Source organism: Thamnophis elegans, chromosome 1, assembly GCF_009769535.1.
Source record: "Thamnophis elegans isolate rThaEle1 chromosome 1, rThaEle1.pri, whole genome shotgun sequence".
NCBI lineage: Eukaryota > Metazoa > Chordata > Lepidosauria > Squamata > Colubridae > Thamnophis > Thamnophis elegans.
In genome coordinates, this window is record NC_045541.1 from 119,122,222 (window position 1) to 119,129,436 (window position 7,215).

The window sequence follows — 7,215 nt, forward strand, 5'->3', positions numbered from 1 at the left end:
CTAAAAAATAAAATAAAATAAAACTTCTGTTTCCATTGTTTTTTTGTTTAATCTAATTTCCTAATTTACATTTCTATAAATGCACATTTTCCTGGGCCTATAATGATGCTTGATAATTATCAGAATCTGAGGGTAAAAGATGACAAAGAGAGAAATAACATTGCAGAAAAAGAAATAGAACTAAAGGCAATTAATTAATGAGGGAGAACTTAAGAATAAGTCATTCTCAAGCCTTCTGCTTAGTCACCTGTGCATATTTTCTTCAAACCCATGAAAGTTAGTACAGATGCCCACCTAATCCGTCATTTTGAGAAAGATAGTTATTAAAGAACAACCAGAGGAAAAAAGAAGATTCCTAAAAACTGTAATAACAGAATCAACCTTTCCAAATTTGACAGTTGTTCATTGCCAGGACTCCTCCTACACCTTAGCCCTCATTGTTTAATTTCTCAGTTAATCACCAATCAATAAAGCATTGCATTTTCTAAATGTTGCCTGGTAATTTTGACCTCGTGGGAAGTTGCTATGGGAAAGAAGTTGATGTCATTAGCACGAAAAGCACTGAATTTACACATACAACAGGAACAGGGCTATTTATACAGAGAGCATTTTACCCTAGCCTCCTTCTTTCAGTGCTGTCATAGAGGGAAGAGCAGTAATTTTCCTCAGTCCTGTCTGAGATGGATTTTGTCAAGAAATGCTCTGGATTCATGCAGAGCAAAGGATAGAAAGTGGGGGGGGGGGGGCGGCGGCATCATTTAGCAGACTATTCAGGCATATTTATCTACTTGTCTTTGTTTTTTCAATAGTAACCTTGAAAGATTCCAGTGCCTTTCCTTAAAGTATGTAAGGCAATATTGTATCATCCGGTGCTATTGACCATTCACAAATAATTGAACTTCACACACCCACTACCTGTAGCTGTTTTCTTATGTCCTTACTCATCTTGCCCTGTGAACAAGTGTTAGCATGCAAGTGGGGGAAAAGACATGGGATTAAGTTCTGTGCTTGAAAAGCAAGATCACAAATTATTTTTTAAATAAAGGAGACTCCCAATATAGACATTACAGTGTCTGAAATTCAAACTTTGGGGATAAAACTAATTCAGTCATTAGGACCTTTACACATAGTGATATGCCATCCTCCAGTATTCTTCCTGAGTGGTAGGTTGGCACCAAGATGAAGATCTTGTCATAAGGACATGTCTTCAATGCCATCTCAGCATTGAGACAAGAAGAATATGTCTATAGAATGCTACCCAATTTTACTTCCATTGTTATTTTTTGAACTTGGCACATTGCTCAGAATTATATCTAGTGCCGAAAAGCTAAAAACTGCTTAGTTTTTCTATATGCTGTTGATCATATTCCAAGATGGTGTCAGTTTTAACTGTGCAAACACATTTTGAAAAGTCAGTGAGTAACCATTTGTTTCTTCCTCCTAAATGTTCTTGGAAAAGGTCTAGGTGCAACCTGAAATCATCTCAGTACCTTACAGATCCCGATTTGTATGTCTGCAGTCTACTCCCATATTTCATCATACGATACTATAAGTAAACACAGATTGTAGCTTGAATATTAGGCACTTTCCTCTTCCCATTCCTTTCCTTATGCTTCTCCCTCCATTCTTGAGCATTTGAAAATCTACACAGTATTTTGCAAGCTAAAAGACAACTTGAACAATATTTGCAAAATATTCTACCACTAATGAATTACCTTTAAAAATTTAAGTTGGTATGGAGATGTGGATCCTCCTATAGTAGTTTCTGCCTTCAGATCTGAATCTGCCTTCAGTCAGTCTTATCACACTTTTGTTTAGCATTTGGCCCAGCAGAACATGAATGGAAGGGCATTTTTTAAAATCTAGTTTCATTTCATTCATGATCTGGTCCCTGACTTCCTGATATCTGTCAATAAACTTTAGCCATAGTTAACCAACACCATCTAATATTAGCTGAACTTGCAAGTTTGTGTGGTGGTAAAGGCTGCAGACTAGAAATTGGGAGACTATGTCTTCTAGTCCTGTCTAAGGTATGAAGCCAACAAAATGACCTCAACCAGTACTAAATGACTTTGAGCCAGTCACTCCCTCTCAGCCCTAGAAAGGTGGCAATGGCAAGCCACTTCTGAAATCTTGCCAAGGAATTGGCAGTTAATGATTACAATGATTAATGATTAATCATAATGATTGAAACTAACTGCAGCTCTAAAATTATTGAAATTTTCAGAACTGGTTTCATAGAGTGGTTAAGGCGTCAGGTTAGAAAGTGGTAGATTCCGCCTTAGGCACAAAGTCAGCTGAGTGACCTTGGGCTAGTCACTTTCCCTCAGCTCTAGGAAGGAGGAAATGGCAAACTACTTCTGAAAAATCTTGCCAGGAAAACAGCAGGGTTTTGTCCAGGCAGTCCAAGAATGAAGGGGGGAGGACAGAGGTGGGTTTCTACCAGTTCGCACCTATTCGGTAGAACTAGTTCATCAAATCTACCGAACCAGTTAGAAGAGGTTCCACCAGTGGACCCGGAAAGCAGGCCACACCTACAGAAGAGGTTCCAAATTTTTTTGAAACCACCACTGGTGGGTGTGTAATGTCCCACAGTTATCTACACATTAATAATGATCTAGTAATATTTCCTTATACATTTTAGGGACCTTTCCTTACATAATTGATGTTTTCTTTCATACTTTTGGATTTCTAATGTCTGTTTCCGTTAGTTGGCAATTGCTAAAACCAATCCCACGTGAAAAAATATTCAAAGCCTTCTTGATTTTAATTGTCAATTTATTTATTCCTGCACATTGTAATATTTATTCATTTACATACCTCTGTTTTTCCACTGTTGTGCAAACAAAATTCCAGCAGCTGCTAACATGTGTAAAATTAAATATATATTATACTCCCTTTCAAATAGCCAACAAAATATTTCTTGTTTTAATTCCATATCTTGCTTTACAATTGCTTCTTCTTGAGGCCGTTATGGACTGGATGAGGGTTAACAAGCTTGTGCTCAACCCAGAAAAGACCGAGTGGCTGTTGTGTTTTCCTCCCAAAGATTTGACTAATATTCCATCACTCAGGCTGGGGGGTCAAATTTTACACCCCTCAGAGAGGGTTCGCAACTTGGGAGTCCTCCTGGATCCACAGCTGTCATTTGACCACCACCTAACGGCTGTGACCAGGGGGGCATTCGCCCAGGTTCGCCTGGTGCGCCAGTTGCGACCCTACCTGAATCGGGAGGCTCTCACAACAGTCACTCGGGCCCTTGTGATCTCTAGGCTGGAATACTGCAATGTGCTCTACATGGGGCTGCCCTTGAAGAGCATCCGGCGACTTCAGCTAGTGCAGAACGCAGCCGCGCGAGTGATTGCGGGTGCACCTCGATTCACCCGCATAACACCTATCCTCCGCGAGCTGCGCTGGCTGCCTGTCGATCTCCGGATGCGCTTCAAGGTGCTATTAATCACCCATAAAGCCCTACATGGCAGTGGATCTGGATACTTGAGAGACCGCCTTCTGCCAATTACATCCCTGCGACCAATAAGATCCCATAGACTAGGCCTCCTCCGTATCCCATCGGCCAGCCAGTGTCGGCTGGCAACCACAAGGAGGAGGGCCTTCTCAGCAGTAGCCCCGGCCCTTTGGAACGAACTCCCCGTGGAGATTCGTACCCTCTCCACCGTCCAAGCCTTCCGCATAGCCTTGAAGAACTGGCTCGCCCGTCAGGCCTGGGGATAAGGATAGTTACCCCTCCCGAATGATGAATGTATGTTGCCTACCATTTTATTATATGTTTCTTTCTTGATGTTTGTATTCCCCCCTTCCCAGTTTTATGTGAGCCGCCCTGAGTCCCCTCAGGGAAAAGGGCGGCCTACAAATTCTAATAAAACTCTATAAAAAAACTCTATAAAACTCTACCCACTAACTTCTGAATAGCTACTTGGACCGACCTAAGTACTAATTCATAATTTCATATCTGGTCACATGGGCAGCAAGCCACTCCCATCCAGTCACATGGGCAGCAAGCCACTCCCATCCAGTCACATGGGTGGCAAGCCACTCCCACCAAGGAGGCCACACCCACAGAGTATATTCCAACAATTTTTGAAACCCACCACTGGGGGGGCGGGGAGAGAAATAGTTGATCAGCACCATCTTTCCAGCACAGCTAGAAAGGCATCAGCATGTAACATGAGAAACTAAAGGAAAAGAGTGAAATCATCTGAGTTGGTAATCCGAGAGTCCTTCCACAGTACGGTAGTGTTTCCTAAATAATCTTATCTATGAGTCAGGAGATACTTGATGTAATGCAATTCTCCAGTGCTCCCTGCCTACAGCTAAATGATAATTTTAACCTTCAGAAAGGAACAATCTAGATAACTGGCAAAAAATATAACTGTCTTAAATCAGATAGTCAAGTATTAGTCCATGCAGGAGGCTCAGGGAGTTTTTCCTATGTTTTAGTAAGCAGTAGTGCACATCAAGCACAACTTAGTCAAAGGCTATTCTTGAATACTTATTAATAGGGGAATGAATATAAGACCAGAGACAGCTACATAAACATTTTTAAACACAAACAGAACTTTTGTAGGTGTCAAACATTTTTTAAAATATATGATTCATGAATTAAGGCAAACACAGAGAATGTTTAAAAAATTCCATCGTTTGATATAATGATTGGGTCATAGGGATGGAAAAAACCTTGGAGGCCTTCTAGTTTAAACCTCTGTCCAAGGCAGGAGTCTTCATATCAACTCTAACGAATGATCATCCAATCTTTACTTGAAAAATCTTAAATGATGGAGCACTGACCTCAAGAGGCAAGCTGTTCTACTACTTAATAGTTCTGTGAGGAAATATTTCCAGGTTGTTTTTCCCTTTGATGAACTTTCATCCATTGCTTCTTGTGCAATCATTAGGTACTTTAAAGAATAAAACGATTCTCTCTTCCCTGGCAGACCTTCGTATTGGAAGGCTTCCTAAGACTAAATATATCTAGCTCCTTTAGTCATTCGTTACAGAATTTAGTCTATAGACCCTTTATCACATTTATAAAACACTAGCTGATAACTCAGTGTTGTCCGGGTATTTATTTATAGGGAGAAAATGTCTGGACCAAATATAATTTCCAATGTTGGATTTTCCCCCTTACCAGAGAAAGACTCCTTTGTGGTGTACTGTGAAGCCATTATCATGGCAACTCCACTGCCCTGTACAGTAGAAGCCATTTTACAGCAGTACAGTAGAGGTCATTTTAAGGCACAGAAGGCTGCATTTTAACAGAACATTTCCCCCTGCCCAGGGGTATTAGGGGTGTCTTACCCCCACAGTATTTTTCTCCAGAGTAAGATATCTGTGTACCAAGTTTGATCGAAATTGCTCAAGGTGTTCCAGAGTTATGCTGGAACATACACACACACAGCCATTTTAATATATCTATATCTATATAAGATAAATTAGATTTTAATCATTGTTTGAGGCAAATGGTACAAGTCTTTGGTTGTTACATGCCTGAACACAGTAAATGAATCTGTAGTACTTTAAAAGAATTATGCATAACGCTACAGCAATTGGTTGAATGCCAGCAATAAACTAAATGTGTTTAAGTTATATTCTGGTTCATCAGCTATCCTCAACTATTGATGAAGATGAATACTGTTTAAATAGTGTTTTCTTTTTCTAAAGTCCGTAAACATGTGCTTTGAAAAGAAACATACATTCATAATTTATCACTGCATGAGAGGGAAAAAAAGAACCACTAGGGCAAACTTTGAGCTGGTAAAGAATCTTTTATAAAATTTGAATGTAGGATATATACTTACCCATGCAAATGAAATTAGACAGGTGGTTAGAACTTCTCTGTTGTGGGACTCCACAAATAGAATAACTTGGAGGCATTCTGAACCTCCTTTGAAATAGTATCAGGACTTCTTCCCAGATATTTGTAGAGTAAGTTTTGAATTTAAGAGGTTGACTGCTGGAGATTTGTTTTTATCTGTTTTAATGTATTTTCCTATGCTGTCTATCAATGCATTCCTTTCCTTTAAAAAGTCAGCTGAGAGGGATCATTGAGGTATATAAAATCACAGAAAGGCAGATATTTGTGCTCCCGTTATATTGGTAGCCCACTTTTATACATTTTCTTTTTTACTTTTTTCAAATGTAGTGACCAAGTGCACACGTTGTTTCAGACACAATATATACATAAATAAAGACCTCTTTAGTTACAGATAGCTTACGCCCCATATCAGTTACTGTATATGAAAACCTATGGATTTTTTTTTTGCCCAAAATACATATTACACTTAATTAAATGGAACTATATTTGTCATTTGGTTAGCCATTAAACCAGAACTCTTTCTAAAGTTTCCACAGCATCCTGTTTTTAATCACTTTGCATAGATTGGTGTCATTGCCAAATCTAACCTGCTTACTGCTTATCCTAAATTCAAGGTAACTAACAACTAGCTAAGAATCAGTTTATACATTCTATACAGAATTTCAAGGACTCCATTTCCTACTTCCCTCTAGTAAGAAAACAGCCAGTAAATATTTTTCCTTTAACCAATTAGCAATCCATAAAAGGACATGTCTTTGTCAAATATTTTGAAAGACCAAGTGTAAAAAACTGAACATTCTTCTACATCCACATGTCTATGTGGCCACTCTACCGGGGTTGGTGAGCTCTATTCTAAAACAAAAACATACTTTAAAAAACAAGAACCAGAAAGTGCAAAGATAGTTTTTAAAAGATTGTCAAGTTATTCATTCTTGACCAACTTCCTAAGTATTCTTATAGCAAAAAATAATCTGCACCACTGGGAAGTATTATTATAATATGTACTGGGACCAACCATTACTACATGGTCATTAACTACTATGAAAGGGAAAACTCGGCCTCTGCCATCAATTTAGTTCATTGTTATTAACTACATTTCAGTGAAAAATATCCAGGGATGAGATCCAAACAATCACTACAGATATTAAGCTTCTGCAGAGTAAGTGTTGGCAGCATTACTACATAAGATTGGCATGTTCTCTACTAGCAGATTGCAGCTTCCATCTATTGTCAAATGTAGAAATATATTCTATCATTTTATACGTACAGAATGACCTGTACAAATTATACACAATTTAGACTGCCAAGTGAATGTTTTAATATTTGAGAAAAACATCCACGGCAATCAATGATCTAATGCTGCTACTGACGTAAATGCTACT